Source organism: Dendrobates tinctorius, unplaced genomic scaffold, assembly GCF_039654945.1.
Source record: "Dendrobates tinctorius isolate UK_male_01 unplaced genomic scaffold, ASM3965494v1 ptg000111l, whole genome shotgun sequence".
NCBI lineage: Eukaryota > Metazoa > Chordata > Amphibia > Anura > Dendrobatidae > Dendrobates > Dendrobates tinctorius.
The window spans coordinates 30876821-30897590 of NW_027361779.1; positions in this window are offsets into that span (position 1 = coordinate 30876821).

Below are 20770 nucleotides of genomic sequence, written 5' to 3' on the forward strand. Positions count from 1 at the left end.
ACCAATGTCCCTCCACTGCAGCTTAGTTGTTTCTCTCTCTCGGCTCTGAATCTGCACACTCAGCTCAGCTTTCCTGGCTCTGGTCTCTCTCAGGATTTCACTCAGGTCTGGTCTCTTGTTGGGTTTTCACTCAGAGCTGGTCTCTCTTGGATCTTCACTCGGGTCTGGTCTTTCTCGGGTCTTCACTCAGGTTTGGTCTCGCTCGAGTCTTACTTGTGTCTGGTCTCTCTCTATTCCTTTACTTGGGTCTGGTCTCTCATAATGGCAGCTATAAGTCAGCTCTCTGTACCCACGTTTGTCCTGATACAGGCTCAGGTGCTAACTCTTTCCCTTCATTGCCCTCCTCATAATTACTAATTGCACCACAGTTATCACACGACCTGGTGCCTTCTCAAATTTCTTCCCCAAGGGATCATGCTCTCCACTCTTGAGGCCCTTGCTAATGCAATTATTTCTGCTTTTACTTTCTCTATCATCTTTGACCAGCAGATGGAGGTGTTCGCTAGCAGACATTCTGTTAGGCATTAACTATGTACATCTTCCCACTTGTCTATCTCCTTACACTATGACTGATTGGTGTGTACTACACAGAAAACATTAACCTGGTATCTCAATGAAGAACAAGCTATTAAAATAAAGCTGGCTATATACATTAGATAACTGTCGAACTGTTGGCCAAAGGATGATTCAGGTTATCGTTTGGCCAACAGCCATTTCAGCTGTCTCTCCCATACATAAGGAGCATTCCTTCAGCTGAGTGCACATTATTCTGACAGACGAACCCTTTGATAACGGCAGCGGGTACGGCTGACATGAGTATAATGTGTATGGGGCATTAAGGTCTTGGAACAATACGCAAATAAATATTCCCCTGGGTCTGATAATCTTCCTGTTCTTGTCTAATGACACACAAAATAAATCACAAACTATTACTTCCAGAAGAAACACAAAAATCATCGATATTTAATAATATATTGAGAATTACTTATTGGCGTATATCTGCTGAAGATTTTATTTTGCATTCAAGTCACAATATTTTACATACACAAACCGAGGACATTTAAAAAAGGTAGAACAATGTTTGTTATGCTTCCTATTACTCTTGCTAGTTTCTCTTTTGCATTTATCTGTATCTGTATTTCACTATCCTTTTTACAAGCAGTCTATAATATTCATCAGTATTGTGTCTGAATCTTTTGTATCTCTGTCTTTTGTTCTTCTCTAGTAAGAGTTGCCTCTGTAGACATAATAGATTAGAAGCAGGAAGAAAAAATAAACTGTGTACCTGGCCATTGTACTTTAATCAAGCTGTGGAGTAGTGTCCACGTCCTTGGTTGGCAGCATTTAGCTAATGTATTTTTTCCGTCTTTAACAGCACATTGTATGATTTGCTGCAGAGGACTAGTTGTTCAATGCAGAGCAAGGTCATCCCTGACTGTTGCTAGGATCTGCAGCTTCAATTGTTGATATCCTATTTATGTTGTAAAAGATTGACGAGTTTTGTATCACCAACATACATCCATCTGTCTTCATACCACATCAGTATGGTTGATAGCTCCATTGAAAACAGCATCTTTTAGTATGTCACCTCTGTTTGTTCCTGGGAGAGTCCTTTATCACTTGTAGGTAAGTAGCCTGCATTTGTAATAGGAAATGATGAGTGAATCTGGGATTTTTGATGAGGTGTCAAAATAAAAATAGTTTGGCGGATTGTGTGTTGTCCTACTGGGGATATCGTCTAGTGATAATATTCTTTTCTAAAAATAACACATTATTAAGACTTCTAGGTAGTAAACAGATAGTAAAAATCCTTTTTTTTCATTGCAAACTAAAATTTGTGGGTAAAGAAAATAAAGGCATTATAATAAAACATCATTCTTAATAAGCTCTCCTGCCCCATAGTTATTTAAAGGACCACTCCAGCGGTTTATTTTTATTGCATCACTTGAGTGGTGCTTCTAATCTAAGGTCCCTGCAACTAGTCTTATACTTACCCGCAACTGTCTTCACCTTCTATTGCCACCTCTTCCATTGGTCTCCAGCAGTTTGTGATCTGCTGGATCGCTCCAGTGTTTGCTGGAGTGAGCCAGAGGTCACGTCTTAATGAAAGTCTATGAAAAGCCTTGATCTGTCTTTCATAGACTTGCATTGAGAGCTTGTGGGTGTTACTTCTAACTTCCGGCCAGTGGGAACAGAGCGTTGCTGACAGAAAGTGAAGATGGAGAGGGTAAGTATAAGGGTACGTGCCCACGATCAGGAAATGCTGCGGTTTTGACGCTGCATACTTATGCATGGTCAAACCCGCAGCGGCTAGTTGTGACAGCATAGTAGATGGGATTTTTAGAAATCTTATGTCCACTATGTGTGCATGTGCGTCTGCGGATCACAAATGGAAGCTGACATACGATGCGTCTTTCAGGACCGCAGGGGAAGAGGGAAGTAGCAGTGTACTGTAATATACCAACCAGTCTAACAGGCTAATATTAACAGGGGTAACAAAAAATACCAAACATACAAAAATACACATGCAACAGAGGAATGCAGCAGGGAGTGGAGTATGGCATTAAACCAAAGTAGGAGATGAAACCTAGCAACAGTCTCTGATAAATCTACCAAACACCTTCTCCAATAACCACCAACAGCAACCTCCAGCCATACAGCAAAAGCTATTTCTGACAATGAGTGCTAGCCGGGGTCCAGATTATATAGGATATGGGAGTGGCTAACAGTGCACAGCTGAGAGCCTTAACTCACTAGGAGCTCTCAACTGAGCAGATTAACCCCTGCACTGTTAAAATAAATTTACACCATTTAATACGAAGCTGAAGTGCTTCTATAAGTGCAGAAGTAGGAGAAATCAGGATGGTCTGATATGACCCTTTGCCAAACTTTCCACGATATAATCCTTCATGGCCTGCCTTTCAGGACCAGAGATATTATATAGTCTGTTCTTTGGCAGCTTCGCCCTAGGGACAAGATTAACGGTGGAGTCATAAAGATGATGGGGAAGAAGTTATTGGCACCCCTGCTCCGAGAACAAATGCCTAAAGTCAAACAGGTATTAAGGCACAGACTGGGTTTCCACCTTTTCAAGCCATGTGCTCCAACAGTGTCCTTGACAATACTCACTCCACTTTACCACCTCCTGAGTCTGCCAGTCTATCATAGGGTTGTGCAGAGTGAGTCAAGGAAGTCCAAGAACCACAGGAGATTTCAATCCCTGTAGCCCATAACAGTAAATACTTTCTGAGTGCATGGCCCCAACCTGTAGATGTAACCTTCTGACGGCTTGAGTAAAATACCTCTGTCTGAAGGGTGCAGAGTCTATGGTGATTATATAGTAACATAGTAATTAAGGTTGAAGGGAGACTTTAAGTCCATCTAGTTCAACCCATATCCTATCCTAACTTGCCCTAACATGTTGATCCAGAGGAAGGCAAAAAAACCCCATGTGGCAAACAGTAAGCTTCACATTGGGGAAAAAAATTCCTTCCCGACTCCACATATGGCAATCAGACTAGCTCCCTGGATCAACGCAACACTAAGGAAACTAGTGTATATACCCTGTAATATTATACTTTTCAAGAAAGGCATCCAGTCCCCTCTTAAATTTTAGTAGAGAATCACTCATTACAACATCATATGGCAACATCATATGTTCCATAGTCTCACTGCTCGTACAGTAAAGAATCCGCGTCTGTGATTATGCTTAAACCTTCTTTCCTCTAGACGTAGAGGATGCCCCCTTGTCCCCGTCACAGGTCTAAGAGTAAAAAGATCATTAGAAAGGTCTTGGTATTGTCCCCGCATATATTTATACATTGTAATAAGATCACCCCTAAGCCTTCGATTCTCCAAACTAAATAACCCCAAGTGTAATAACCTGTCTTGGTATTGCAGACCCCCCAGTTCCCTAATAACCTTGGTCGCTCTTCTCTGCACCCGCTCCAGTTCAGCTATGTCTTTCTTATACACCGGAGACCAGAACTGTACACAGTATTCTAAGTGTGGTCGCACTAGTGACTTATATAGAGGTAAAATTATGTTCTCCTCATGAGCATCTATGCCTCTTTTAATGCATCCCATTATTTTATTTGCCTTTGCAGCAGCTGCCTGACACTGGCCACTAAATGTGAGTTTGTCGTCCACCCATACACCCAGGTCTTTTTCAGTGACTGTTTTGCCCAGTGTTTTACAATTAAGCACATAATTATACATCTTGTTCATTCTACCCAAGTGCATGACCTTACATTTATCCCCATTAAAGCTCATTTGCCATTTATCAGCCCAAGCTTCTAGTTTACATAAATCCTCCTGTAATATAAAATTGTCCTCCTCTGTATTGATTACCCTGCAGAGTTTAGTGTCGTCTGCAAATATTGAAATTCTACTCTCTATGCCCCTTAGGCTAGTTTCACACTTGCTTTTTTTTGCAGCGCGTTTTTCCCGCAAAAAAACGCATTAAAAAAACGCATACAAATGCATACAAACGCTGCGTTTTTTTCAAGCATTTTTATGCGCATGCAGGAAAAAAACGCAGCGTTTTTGCGCGTTTGTATGCGTTTTTTGTGCGTTAGCGTTTTTTTACAGATTTTGGAAAAACCCCACAAAAATGAAAAAACAACCATTCAACAACACACACGACCAATGGGACTTCATTGTGGGTGTGGTATGTTAATATATAGACCCTGTCTACAGTATTCTTCACATTTGCTTGATTCTTCTTGTGACCATGGATCTGCGCTGGAAGAGTTTTCACTTCAACTTGGATTTGGACATCGTGATGGCTCAGGCGTATGCAGTTGCTTGCCATGAACAAAGGAAGAGAGAGAGGCAGTGAAGACGGCGGCGTATGTGGATACATCCGATTGTTGAACTCCGGGAGAGCCGTGGGGCATACCACACCCTCTACAGCGAGCTACAGGCAAACCCGGAGAAATTTACAGATTATATCAGGATGTCCCACGAAAGTTTCATGGATTTGCTTGCTCGTGTCCAACAATCCATCCGGAGACAGGACACACAGCTCCGTCGTGCGATTCCTCCTGAGGAACGGCTACTGGTGACATTACGGTATGTTTTAAAAACCAAGGGGTGCGGTCTGATGGGTTTTTTTTAAATTTAGTATTCAAAACCTTGGGTAATTAGTTTTCGTGAATGTACTAATATTTTATTTTATAGTTTTTTAAAATAATATACATAAATATTAATTTTACTTCTTTGTCTGTTCACAGATTCCTGGCGACTGGAGAAACCCTATCTTCACTACACTTCCAGTACCGTATTGGAATCTCTACCTTGTCTGGAATTGTTGCTGACACCTGCCGGGCTCTCTGGAATGTTCTTTGCCCAGAATTTATGCCCCTGCCCACCGCTGAAAAGTGGATGGAAATTGCTGACAAATTCTGGACAGTATGCAATTTTCCCAACTGTTTGGGAGCTGTTGATGGTAAACACATATGGATCATCAAACCCCAAAGAACGGGATCTGAGTACTATAATTACAAAAAGTACTTTTCAATAGTACTCATTGCGATTGCGGATGCCGGATGTATGTTTGTAGCAGTGGACATTGGAGCATTTGGCCGTGGTAATGACTCACAGGCTTTTAAAAACTCAGACATGGGCCGGAGGTTGTATGGCAACCAATTTAATTTCCCTATGCCACGGCCTCTTCCTCACACCGAAGCTCCACCACTGCCCTTTGTAATGGTTGGCGATGAGGCTTTTCAAATGTGCGGAAACTTACTGAAACCCTACTCCAGCCGGGACTTGGACCACACCAAAAAAATATTTAATTACAGGCTGACCAGGGCCAGAAGAACTGTCGAGTGTGCTTTTGGGATTCTTGTTTCCAGATGGCGAATTATGGGCACGGCCATTAATCTTAAACTTGAAACAGTCGATGAGGTGGTGAAGGCCTGTGTGGTTCTACATAACTTTGTGATGGCTAAAGAGCACCCGACCTTTGAACTGGACGATGATGCTCCTAACCCATTGCCTGAATTCACTCAGCACACTCTCAGGTCATCCGTTGAAGTTGGCCAAATGAGGGACCAATTTGCGGCCTACTTTATTTCTGATGTAGGACGGGTGCACTGGCAAGATGAAATGGTGTAATGTTTTTGTTTGTTTATGGTAATAAAAAACCTTATTTGATACCATTACTGAGTGCACTATATTTTTTAAACTCCAATTAAATAAAAAACTTCCCATGTATAACTGAATTTTTTGATGTTCACACACCTGGGCAGGTAAATACACATATGAGTTAAAATGCAGCATTGCTAGTCTGCGTGAAATATATTGGAACGAGCAAAGCTGCAGGCCATGAATCAGGAAACCATTTTTTTTCAAGAGAAAATTGTGCAACTAGTTGAAAACAAAGTATGTGATTTTCTCAAAACACAACCCTCAAAACCCAACCCCAATGAAAGTCCATGGGGAATACAAGTCAGCATTGAGTGGATGAATGTAATCTGCTCCATTCCAACTTACAAGTTATTACACTAGGCCTTGGAATGACTATACTAGTCCGTGGTATTTCAAATATGAGTATAGTAGGCCTTGGGCCTACTAGTATAGTCATATGTGAAATACCACGGCCTAGTATAGTCATAACAAGGCCTACTCGATTTTTGCCAACTAGGATCTTGTTTCACGAAAAACAAACGGGTGAAACTTGACAAGTTTCAACAGTTTGTTTTTCATGAAACCAGATTCTAGTTGGTAAAACTAGAGTTATTACACTAGGCCTTGGAATGACTATACTAGGCCGTGGTATTTCAAATATGAGTATAGTAGGCCTTGGGCCTACTAGTATAGTCATATGTGAAATACCACGGCCTAGTATAGTCATAACAAGGCCTACTCGATTTTTGCCAACTAGGATCTTGTTTCACGAAAAACAAACGGGTGAAACTTGACAAGTTTCAACAGTTTGTTTTTCATGAAACCAGATTCTAGTTGGTAAAACTAGAGTTATTACACTAGGCCTTGGAATGACTATACTAGGCCGTGGTATTTCAAATATGAGTATAGTAGGCCTTGGGCCTACTAGTATAGTCATATGTGAAATACCACGGCCTAGTATAGTCATAACAAGGCCTACTCGATTTTTGCCAACTAGGATCTTGTTTCACGAAAAACAAACGGGTGAAACTTGACAAGTTTCAACAGTTTGTTTTTCATGAAACCAGATTCTAGTTGGTGAAACTAGAGTTATTACACTAGGCCTTGTAATGACTATACTAGGCCGTGGTATTTCAAATATGAGTATAGTAGGCCTTGGGGCTAGTAGTATAGTAATATGTGAAATACCACGGCCTAGTATAGTCATACCAAGGCCTACTGTAATAACTCGATTTTTAACAACTAGCATCTTGTTTCACAAAAAACAAACTGGTGAAACTAGAAAGAAACTTATTTTTAAGACAAGTTTCAACAGTTTGTTTTTCATGAAACCAGATCCAAGTTGGTAAAACTCGAGTTATTACACTAGGCCTTGGTATGACTATACTAGTCCGTGTTATTTCACATATGACTATACTAGGCCTTGGGTTGGTTTTTAACATGTATTTACCCATCAGTGTGTGTGAGCGGCGCAAACAACATTAATGAAACTTAGTAATGGTGAACCACAAATGTAAATTTATTTTTTATCACAAAAATAAACCAAAAAATTATTTTTTCCGGCGTTTGGGGGCAGATGGTTTCAATTTGGGGGTGTGCAGGGAATATGCAACACTTGCAGTTGAAGACGGTGTTTGAGGGGAAGGGGCAACAAAACTTGTGGGGGAAGGTAGTCCAGTTAAGGGAATTAAACTAGGAACACTTGGAGGAGAGGAAATCTGTTCAGGTACATTAGTTGTAATGGCATGTCGCCGTAGGCTTGTGTGCCTGGACCGACTTTGGCCCAATGCCCGCCTTGATAGATTTCGCCTTGAACTAGGGGCAAATATTGAATGTAGGTCCCCCGTCTGCTGGTATGGCTGCTGCTGCTGCTGAGGTGGCGGCTGCTGCTGCTGAGGTGGCGGCTGCTGCTGCTGAGGTGGCGGCTGCTGCTGAGGTGGCGGCTGCTGCTGAGGTGGCTGCTGCTGCTGAGGTGGTTGCTGCTGCTGAGGTGGTTGCTGCTGCTGCTGAGGTGGCTGCTGCTGCTGCTGAGGTGGCTGCTGCTGCGGTGGCTGCTGCTGAGGTGGCTGCTGCTGAGGTGGCTGCTGCTGCTGCTCTTCGTTGGCAGTGCTCGTCCTTGCAGGAGGACTGGTGGCGGCAGTGATGGTCCAGGTTTGCAGAGTGGTGGTGGCAGGGCTACTACATGTTGTTGTAGCGGCAGGGCTGTTCCATGTTTGCCTAGTGGTGGCTGAGCTCCACGCATGCATGGGAGTGGCGGTGGTGCTCCAGACAGGAGCAGCGCTTGCCATGGTGGTGTCGGTGAAGTGACCAGCTGCACTCAGACTTGTGGTGGTGTAACGGTGGGTGTCCTGGCTTTGAATAGAGGTGTCCGTGCAGTGGTATGCAGCACAAGTCGGTAGTGAGGTGAAGCGAGTCAATGGTGGCACAGGTGGAAAGGACACCACTGACTGCTGACCGTACCGATTATGCTGCATAGCCTGCAAGAAAGCATTGTTGCAGGCCTGCAGCACATTCAGCTGTTGCTCAGGACTAAGGTGTTCCGCCATGCCCTTTTCAATCTTACTAAAAAAATGGTGTGCTGGTCTGTTGAGGTCGGCCTCCAGACGGTCAAGGCGCTGTTCTACAGAATTGAAGCGGTGTTCAAAGTGGTTAAAACCACGTTCCATGAGTGCAAAACCGCTTTCAACTCTGTCGGACAGTGACTTGAGGCTGGAATTAAATGTCTCGCTCAAATGCATAAACTCGGGCAAGACATTCCTGTCCAAGGCCCTCTGCCGCTGGCGGGTAGTGGCCGCATAACCAGTGGCAGAGACCTGGGACAGGGGAACACCTGATGGCCCAGCTTCCTGGTCACCAGCTGTGTGTGTGGTTGACCTGCAAGGTGCTTCCTGGCTGTCGGATGGCTGGGACGGGTCAGAGGACGTCCGAGGAAGGACCGCTCCAGGGCCAGGTTGCAGGGTGCTGCTCCAGGTGCTGTGGAAGAAAGGAAAATCATTACTACCATGCCTTTACAAGAAGCATCAGCTGTGGATTAGAAAAACACAGATTAATAAAAATAAAAACCCAAAATTTATAATACTTACGATCTCGTGGCAAGGACCGGTCTTAGGAACTGCAACGCGTGATAGTGACGGTATCTAGTTCTGGTCCTTGACGCAGATCCACTGCGAACCTGGCCCTCAGCACGAACATCACTGTTGAAGCGGTCCTTGATCGAACGCCAACGTGTTCGGACTTTGTCCACTGTTGATAAAAAAAAAACAGTGCCGTCAAGGACAACAGTCACTGCGGCACAATGTAGCAATACAATACTCAAAGCAGTCACTGTAGACCCCGATGACACTGTTGGGTTTCCTGCTAGAATACACCTAGCACGAAACCCAACAGTGCCGTCAAGGACAACAGTCACTGCGGCACAATGTAGCAATACAATACTCAAAGCAGTCACTGTAGACCCCGATGACACTGTTGGGTTTCCTGCTAGAATACGCCTAGCACGAAACCCAACAGTGCCGTCAAGGACAACAGTCACTGCGGCACAATGTAGCAATACAATACTCAAAGCAGTCACTGTAGACCCCGATGACACTGTTGGGTTTCCTGCTAGAATACACCTAGCACGAAACCCAACAGTGCCGTCAAGGACAACAGTCACTGCGGCACAATGTAGCAATACAATACTCAAAGCAGTCACTGTAGACCCCGATGACACTGTTGGGTTTCCTGCTAGAATACACCTAGCACGAAACCCAACAGTGCCGTCAAGGACAACAGTCGCTGCGGCACAATACAGAGCAGGGAAATACTCACTAAACGCCTTTTTGGAGGATGCTGTGGCGCTGTCCCAGCCATCCATCAACGCTGCGGGCCACCTCATTCCATAGCCGCCGGGTCACCACAATGTCCTTGTGCAGCCGGTCACGGCTGTCCCACAACGGCGAACGCTCCTGGACCAGGCTGATGAGCTGCTCATTATCCAGGTAGACGTCTTCATCCCGTTGTGGAACCTAGACAAAACACATTCATTAGAATAATCAAATTTAAATTGAATAAAAAGTTACAAAAAAAGAAACATAAAAAAGAGTAGAAATAGAAGATAAAAAATAAAGAACATTACAAATCATTTGATACTTACATTCCGTATCACCACCGGGACTTGGCTTCGCTGCTCCTGCTCTTCGCCCTCACTAGTCCCGTCCGCAGATGATGATGACGATGTCTTAAAAAAGTTGAAAAAAACGTAAGAGATTTGGAGAAGCAGCAGATATACTTACCAGATGCACGAAAATAATCACCTCACGGTCTGCTTGCGCCAATTCCTGCCGCGATGGGGAATACTCGGATTCTGAAGACATACTGCATGTAAAAATAATAAAAATCATTAGTACATACATAATTTAAAAGGACAGGCATATAATGTAATATACTCACATTCTTCACTGATATAATGGGTTCTTGGTTGACTGTCTGCTCTTCAATCTGTCAGTGTAGTAGTGACAGAGTTTTGGCAGGCACCTCCTTTATATAGACTTTTTTTTTTTGACTTTAGAAGATTATAACTAGGATAACAAGTGGACACCACCAAAAAAACGCAGCGCTAAAAAAAAGCATACATGCGCATGCCAGTGCGCACGTATGCGCATCCATAGGCTATAATGGCCATTTTTAGCGCAAAACGTGCGCATACGTGCGCATGCGCTTTTTTCAAGGGCCAAAAAATGCAACATGCTGCGTCTGGAAAATACCAACGCACACCCCAAAAAAACGCAGCGCATGAAAATCGCATACGTGCGCATGCCAGCGCGCAGGTATGCGCACCCATGTTAAATATAGGGGAAAAATCGCATGCGCACGTATGCGTTTTTTTCCAGCGCTAAAAAACGCAAATGTGAAACCAGCCTTACAAGGTCATTAATAAATATGTTAAAAAGAAGCGGGCCCAAAACTGACCCCTGTGGTACCCCACTGCTAACTGTGACCCAGTCCGAGTGTGCTCCATTAATAACCACCCTTTGTTTCCTATCCCTGAGCCAGCTCTTAACCCACTTACACATATTTTCCCCTATTCCCATTGTTCTCATTTTATGTATCAACCTTTTGTGTGGCACCGTATCAAAAGCTTTTGAAAAGTCCATGTACACCACGTCCACTGCATTCCCTTGGTCCAGTCCGGAACTTACCTCTTCATAAAAGCTTATCAGATTAGTCTGACAGGAATGGTCCCTTGTAAACCCATGTTGATATTGGGTCATAAGTTTATTCTTCTCCAGATACTCCAGTATAGTATCTCTTTGAAAACCCTCCAGGATTTTACCCACAGTTGAAGTTAAACTCACTGGCCTATAATTTCCAAGTTCAGTTTTTGTCCCCTTTTTGAATATTGGCACCACATTTGCTATACGCCAGTCCTGTGGTACAGACCCTGTTATTATGGAATCTTTAAAGATTAAAAATAATGGTCTATCTATGACTGTGCTTAATTCCTGCAGTACTCGGGGGTGTATCCCATCCGGGCCCGGGGATTTGTCAATTTTAGTGATTTTTAGACGTTAGACGCCGCCGTACTTCCTGCTGGGTTAAGCAGGTGACATTTAATGGACAATTTTTATCCCTGATCATGTTATCCGTCATGGGATTTTCTTGTGTAAACACTGTCGAAAAAAAGTCATTTAGCATATTGGCTTTTTCCTCATCCTCCTCCACCATTTCACCCAGACTATTTTTAAGGGGGCCAACATTATCATTTTTTAGCTTCTTACTATTTATGTAGTTAAAGAATATTTTGGGATTATTTTTACTTTCTCTGGCAATGAGTCTCTCTGTCTCAATCTATAGGTCTGGACAGTGTATGTGGTTTGAGGCCCTGGATCTGGACGAACCTGGCATTATTCAAGTTAAACCCCGCCCCACTCTCCAGAAATGCAGAAATAGCCACCTTATTTTGCTCAAATAGATATCAACCGGCAGAAAAAAATTGTGCCACAAGTTAAAGAAAATCCTCACTGATCCCTGCCTGATACATTTTGAGACATAAATAATACTATGCAAAAAAGGGTAGCTATATAGTGGCACTCCCTATTGAAATAGCATTAGGTTAACACACAGAGAGAGAAGATGATGTATATGTCTGTGCTCACCCCATGAATTATGCAAAAAAGCATAGCCCATTTGCGTATTTGCTGGCTGCTGCCTACCTCTTGTCTGGATCTTCTTGGTCAGAGTACCATGGGATTAATGAAGTTCTATCTCAAGAAGAATGAAGTTCTATCAGGCGCAGTAAACTTATATTAAATAGATCACATAAGTACTTTTAGCAACAATACCCTTTGAATATTGTACGTATTATCATTCCAGCCATCTTCAGTAATGTTCTAACTTTACAATAACAATACTTCCTGCTGCTGTAAATTCCTTTCAGAGATCTCCATAGAAAGAAATGCGGTTTCCGAAGTACATGTTGAGGCAAGACATGGCACTATCATTCTGGATGTGGAGATGCAATTCATGTCATCTCTATTGGGTACGTATCAGAAATATTGCCTGGTATCATTCCTTTTATCAAGCTTTGGAAATGTGAAGTAAAGAAGCTGTGACATTCTTGTGAAATGATAATATACACAGCAATTTGTGATCATACTTGAGAGCTATTCTAAGATATTAGCAAGATTATAACATCAAGTACAATAATCAGATATCCAGGGATAACTATGCTTAGTGTCCTTTTTACAACTTACTGTTAGAAATTTTGGTTCTGTGCTCCCATCTAGAATGGATCGGGCACGGCCAGCTCCAGGTTTTAGTGGGCCCTGGGCAAAAGAGTCTCAGTAGGCCCCTGTAACACATACCACAATTCATGATGCACAGATACTGCAGAGAAATCTAGGTATAGTACAATGCCAAAGATTACACTTACTTCTTACATTACATGAGTGACATCTATTGTAAATTCTTCAATAGCTCAGAAACCGGACAGTATAGTCCTCCATACATTATTATGGGCATCACATAGAGCTCCATACAGAATAATCAGCCCCATATACTGCTCCACACAGTGTTATGGGCACCACATAGTGCTCCATACAGAATAATTAGCCCCATATATTGCTCCATACATAATGAGCACCATATAATGCTCCATACCATATATGATGGGCCCCTTATATTGCTTCATACAGTATGGGTCCCATATAATGTTCCATATAAAATAGGCCCATATAATGCTCTATACAGTATATGACGGACCGCATATAATGCTCCGCTATATGATGGGCCCCATGTATTCCTCGAAACATACAGTATACGATGGATCCCATATGATGTGCCAGTATATGATGGGCCCCATATATTGCTTGAAACATACAGAATATGGTGGACCCCATATAATGCGCCTGTTATGGTTTGGACAGGGTTCTTGCCCTGCACTCACAGGGTTAAGTGTATGTGACCTCTTTCTGGATCTGGGAGGGGTATTTATACTCACTCTTTACCAGAGTCCTCTGTCAGCTATACTTTTGCCCTTGTCTTAGTTTAAGTGACCCCTGTGTGTTTGTGCCTTGTGCAGCGTGCAAGCTTCTGTGTTTGATATCTTGATTTCTGACCCGGTCTGTCCCTGTTGTGCGCTTGCCTGCTGATTCGGTACTGAGTGTCTATTTTCCTGGTTTCTGATTTCGGCTACGTCTCTGGTGATTCTCCTGTCTACGCACCTCGTACTTCTGCTGTCCGTACGGTTGTGTCCCTGACATCCCTCCTGTCTAGCGCTCATCGGCGCTTCTGTTTGTGCTATACCTGTTGATAGAATCTTTATTCTCGGGCCAGCATCTCTCTCTGCTCCTGCTCTCTCTGGGAGACCTGTGGCTGACTCCGCCCCCTGGTAGTCACGTTATGCAGGTCCTGTTAGTACACAGCTTCTGGGACGTGCGCCTCTCCCTAGGGACCCCGATAAGCCCCTGCAGCAGCGTGGGTTTCTCTGGGTCCAGACACTGACTGGATGTCAGTTCTGGATATCCTGACAGTGCCAGTATATGATGTGTTAGGAGCGGCGGAACACACTAAATAAAAATAGTAATAAAGTGCGTTCGCCGCCCGGGGTCCACCATACAGTAGGTGATATAACCTCTGCTAAGTGGTGGCAGGAGCAATATGGCGGAAATGCGCACAGGATTAAACTTCACCCAGGTGCGCAGAGCAATCTCAGTTAATTCACAGAGATGCCAAATAAGTACAAACACAAAAGACTGAGCCTTTTGAGGTCACAGTACTCAGTAAAAATGCACACACGGTATCAGGTCACAGGAGTAGCCCAAGACGGCAGCACTACGTCCGTCTAGACCTACCGTGTGCGGAGCGTCGCAACTGCGGACGCAAAGGGGCTGCTATTGCAGCGCGGCGTGGACACTGCCGCTAAACAACAAGGCAAAGGCACAAGCGCAATGTCGGACGCTAGCAGATGTGGATGTTGCAGCAGAGGAATGCTGGTGCTGATTATAAATCAGTCCCTAACCACATAATGAGTCCGGGGCTGGCTGACCACACAAAAAACTGAACAGACCAACAAAATCAAGTGTGAACATTAGCAGAAAAACTTAGCTTTAGATGACTGGAACAGAGCTGAAAACCAAGAGCAGACAAACCAGAAGGAATCACCAGCACCTGAATAGGGCGTCGGCAGTCTTAAATCCAATCTGAGAATCCCGAGGTCCAATCGTCATCCTCATTCTCAGGTGGCAGACCTCCACCGATCAAACCAGCCTCACCACCTCCTGTCACCACCAGAGGGAGTCTGGAAGGGGAACTCACAACTGATGAACCAGAGAATGAACTCACAACACCCTGCTCTTTCCCGAGTGAACCGGGTGCTGACGTTGGTCCTGGGATTGCGTCCAGTGCTACGTTACTCCGGTCGCAAGCACCACCATTGTCCTGCTGGTCCCAAGAAGGTACACTGTTAGCCTTCCTCGGTTATCACTAAGGGGTCTATTCAACATAGAGGTGGAGAAAGCACACGCATGGAATAGTCCCGATCTTATGGAGTGTTTCGTTCTAGAGTAGCAGGTTTTGTGGGGATGTGGGACACCGTATCTCCAATGGATTTCACTGCCCGGGGAACATGGAATGCTGTGTTACCCGGTTGCCAGAAAACACAGGACTCTGCTGTGTCTGGTACTAGGCAGTGGTGAGATTGTGTCCATTCTGCTGTGCAAGTTAGCAGGGAATGGTTGTCTTGGGGTGATTAGGAGGTATTCAACACCTGATCAATTCCTCCAGTATCAGGCGGGCTAGTTAACACTGTTCTCAGCTCAGGTCTTTGCTGTTTATAGCAGTTCATATGTGTTGTGGTGGTGAGTGGTTCTTACAGTATTGGTTGCTCTCTTTCAGGATTGGTCTTAGGGTTCGCTTCCTTTTCTTTTCATACTACACTTCCAGGGTTTCTTGCAGAGGTACCTTCCTGTTCTCTACGGCTCCAGCTGCGTCACAAGACCTCAGCTGCCCGGCATCAGCAGGCCTGGGAAGGGCTCTACCCAAGTTTCCCTCCCATTTGCTGAGAGCTGGGTGAAGAGTATCCCAGCCCTTTAAGGTTTGCCTAGCTGCGGCAGCTTGCACCAAATCCGTCTGTGGCTGAGCTTTTGCTGGTTTGATGCCAGTCTTGCTGGATCTCTCTGTGATTGCTCAAGACACTTACTTTGCAACACTAAAATGTTACATTCTATGACAAAAGATAGAAAACTGGTGTATATAAAGTGTAATGTAGGAAAAATGTAGAAATCCAGCAAAGGGGTCTTTAAAATAACTTTTTTATTGAAGATCCATTAAAAATCCAATATGGAATAGCAAACTCGATTCTGACACAACATCCTTAATCATTACACGGTGTGCAATACTTAAGGACCTTGTGTCAAAAATGCCTTTTCTATTCCACATTGGATTTTTTATTGGATCTTCATTATAAAGATGTCATTTTAAGGATCACATTGCTTGATTTCTACATGTGAACGCTTTTTGTACTACAAGGCTTTATCTGAACATCAGGGATACTTGTTGCATGAGTGGGTTGATTTTTTCTTTTACTGTATTGTGTAATGTACACCCAATGTTGGCCGAGTTACAGACTTTCTGGTCCGAACATATTGGCCATGCAGATTGACAAGTTTTATTGGCAGAATCATGTGGCCAATTAACACTGAATTTAAAAACCCAGTCAACTACACAAGACCGTAGATTTGGCCATGTGAGAGGGTACCGTCAAGGTGATTTTGATGCAGTCAAATATTGGAACAGTAGTACTAAGTATCGGTACATTAACCACTTAAAGGTTATTATTGTTTAAAGAGAACTTAACATCAGGATTTTAATGTAAAGGTGCTTTAAATCTGAATAAACACTTATCTTTCTTGTACAAATCTCTTTTGATGTTTTAGAGAAATCCATATTTGATATTATATGCAAGTGCAGTGGGGCTGGAAACTTGACAACCAGTACTTCTCACCCTAAAGAATCAGCAATCTCTTCAAGAGGCAGGGAAGGACAATGATGGTGGAACATGATGGCTAGCTATCTTCTCAAACATCTGGGGTAGGATAATGGGGAATAATTTATAGAGATATAATGTAATATATATAATATTTTGGTGTGCAATTAATGTCTTTTTTTCTTTTTCTACAGCTTATTTGAATTATATTTAGAAAATAAAATATATTAGAGAGGCATAACTTGAGTTCACTTGCAAGATTTGGACCACAGGTCCCCCCCATCCTGGTATATACAGTTCACTATCATCGTTTGGAAAAGCGAGTGGATGCAGATTTCCCAGCTTTACAAAAACCCAGTCTTCTCTAACCTTGTGCCAAAAAACAGCAGCTGCCTAGCACTCTGAAAATTAAAATAGTAGAGGCCCACAAAGCTGGAGAAGGTTATAAGAAGATAGCAAAGCATTTTCAATTTGCTCTTTCCTTAGTTTGAAATGTAATTAAGAAATTGCATTAAAAAGAACAGTGGAGTTTAAGATAACGTCTGGAAGACCAAGCAAAATTTCAGTGGGAGCTGCTTGTAGGATTGCTAGAAGCAATTCAGAACCCCCATTTGACTGCAAAAGATCTTCAGAAAGATTTAGCAGACTCTGGAGTTGTGGTACATTGTTCTACTGTTCAGAAACATCTGCACAAATAATGCCTTCATGTAAGAGTCATCAGAAGAAAACCTATCCTCCGTCCTCTCTATAAAATTCAGCATCAGAATTATGCAAATGGCCATCTAAACAGTCTGATGCATTTTGGAATCAAGTCCTGGTGACTGATGAGGTGCAAATATAACTCTTTGGCCACATTGATCAAGAGTATGTGTGGAGAAAAAGGGCACAGCATTTCAGGAAAATAACATTTCGACAAACATTAAGCATGGGGGTGAATCAACCATGCTTTGGGGTTGTGTTGCAGCAAATGACATGTGGAACATTTTATGGATAGTGGGAAGGATGGTATTGTCAATAAATTTTGTATGCAAATAAAACAAAATCTGTAAAATAGCTAAAGTTGAAAAGAGCATGGTTTCTAAACATGGATAATGATCCTAAACACATGTCAAAAGCTACAATAAAGTACCTCAAAAGGTGCAAGCTTACGGTTTTTCAATGACCCCCACAGTCTCCTGTGGCTAGATCTCAAATTAGCAGTGCATGCAAGATGACCGAGGAATCTCACATAACTGGAAGAATTTTCCAAGGTAGAATGGATGGAAATCCCTCAAACAAGAATTGAAAGCTTCTTGGCTGGCTACAAAAAGTGTCTGCAAGCTGTGATACTTTCAAAAAGAGGTGCTACTAAGTGCTAACCATGCAGGGTGCTCAGGATAAGTGACATATGTATCAGGGTCTTCCAAATCGACAATGACCCCAAGCATACTGCCAAAATGGTAACAAAGTGGTTTAAGGATAGCAATGTCAATGTTTTGGAGTGGCCATCACAAAGCCCTGATCTCAATCCAATTGAAAATTTATGGGCAAAGCTGAAAAGGCAGATGTGAGCAAGGTGACCTACAAACATGGATCAGTTACACCAGGATTTGTCAGGATGAATGGGACCAAATGCCAACCAACTGTTGTGAGAAGCTTGTCGAAGGTGAATCTTTACAGAGCTTATTTGTTTATTAAATGTTTTTTTTATTTTTTCCATTACCTTTATATGTTTGTACAAGTTAATAAAATATTTGTAGAAAAATATTCAGAATTGAGAGTTCTCAGTGGTTGATACCTTTTAATGGCTAACTGAAAAGATGGTAACACATTGCAAGCTTTCGAGACTACTCAGGTCTCTTCATCTGGCATAGACTAATACAAAATATTTGTATTATTCACTCTGGAGATCCCAACTTTTTTTTTGCATACTTGTTTTTTCTTCATATCCTCAATTAGTATTTTGGTGTGCTCCCTATTGGATAGATAGTGCCCTCGTTTTCTTATCTCAGTTTCAGCAACACAGTCTCAGGCCAGTGAAGTTATGTCCAATTTGCTTTTTTTCTCTGTTTTTTGTTGTGTTATTCCAATACACACAAAGGAAATAAACACGTGAATAACAAAACATTTGCAATTGCAATAATTTTCTGGGAGAAATACTTAATTTTCTGGAACAGTTTCAAGGGTGCCAACACTTTGCGCAATGACTGTATGTAAGATATAGAGCTGCAGAGGTGACAGGGAGGTGAGTGTTTTTGTTGTTGTTTATTCTTACATCTTATATTTATTATGCTATAAGCATAATTAGAGACATTCAATTATAGGAGAATAAATTCAATGCAAATCAAATATCCCAGCAAAATCAAAGCACTTTGGCAAATTTGCATCTCACCAGATTCAGTATTTCTAAAAGTTAAGTGTCCTTTCAGTCTTTTTCTGTATGCTGACTGCCTACCTCTGTCCAAATGTGTCGCCTCTGCATGAGATTCTGTAGCCACTGGCAGGGTCGGCTTCAGGTTTTCGTGGGTCTGGGGTGAAAAAGTCTTAATGGATACCTTTAACACTTACCACAATTCATGATGCACAGATACGGCAGACAAATATAGGTATACTCAGCTAGGGCCAGCTCCCCCCGCTGCCGTCGCCTTGAACTATACCGGCGTCATAGACGCTGGTACAGCACAAAGCAATGATGGAGGAGAGAGCGTCAGATGACGCTCCCTTTCCCATCATTCCCCTCTGCCTCTGACACTGCGGGTGCACGATGACATGACTTCATCGCGCACTCTCTGTGTGCCGGGCCAAGGCAGTGCAGCATCTGACACCAGAGACAAGCCTGGAGCAGCGCGGGGCACGAGTAGAGGTGTGGATTGTTTTTTTTTACTATATCAGTGAGTATTGGACTGTGGAACCATTCTGGGGGGGGTGTATTATAGTCTATGGAGGGCTGTATTATAGTCTATGGGGGGCTGTATTATAGTCTATGGGGGGCTGTATTATAGTCTATGGAGGGCTGTATTATAGTCTATGGGGGGCTGTATTATAGTCTATGGGGTGCTGTATTATAGCCTATGCCCCATAGTCTATTGGGAGGTGGGCTATATTATATTCTATGGGGGGTACATTATATTCTATGGGTGGTACATTACATTCTATTGGGGGTACATTATATTCTATGGGTGGGCTGTATTATATTCTATGGGGGTACATTATATTCTATGCGTGGGCTGTATTATATTCTATGGAGGGCTACATTATATTCTATGGGGAGGTGGGCTGTATTATATTCTATGGGGGCTACATTATATTCTATGGGGAGGTGGGCTGTATCAGATTCTATGAGGCTACATTATATTCTATGGGGAGGTGGGCTGTATTATATTTTATGGGGCTACATTATACTCTATGGGGGCTGTATTATATTTATTATATTCTATGAGGGGTGATTGCATCTTACTGTGAGGGGGCTACATTGTATCCTATGGGGGGCTGCATTGTATTCTATGGGGGACTAGATTATATTGTATGGGGACTACATTATATTCTATGAGGAGGGCTACATTGTATTCTATGGAGGGACTACATTATACTATATAAGGGATTGCATTATATTCTATGGAGTGGCTGCATTATATTCAGTGGGGAGGGCTGCATTATACTCTGAGGGGGCTACCATATATTCTATGGAGGGGCTGCTGTTGTGAATTCACTTTCTGGTCTCCTTCTGGTTATTACTGAAGGTACTGGAGCTGTTCAGATTGACAGAGGGGTTGCGAGTTCTCTTTCTGGGCTCCCTCTGGTGGTTACTGGAGGTAATGGAGCTGATCTGATTGACAGAGGATTGCCACCTGGTAATGAGGATGATGTCACTTTGTCACTTTGAATCTATATGTGATGTGGCTGTGTTGCTTGACACTTGTCATTTAACTACATGTGAGTTCACATTCTGTTCTACTCTGGTGTAAACCGCTCGGAGTTCATTCTGCTCAGTTTTTAGTCCCTTATGTGTATGTTTTTTCCTATCATTGGTTTTTATATTTATGTAACAAATAAAATTTGTTTGATTTTATCTGGGGTCTACACTTCCTTTTTTTTGGATTCTAATAAAGTTTGAAGTGTATCCTTAATAATTTTGGTCTAATTTTGGGATTTTCCTGTCCTCTCTATGGTCTGGAGGTCCTGACCCAGAAGTCC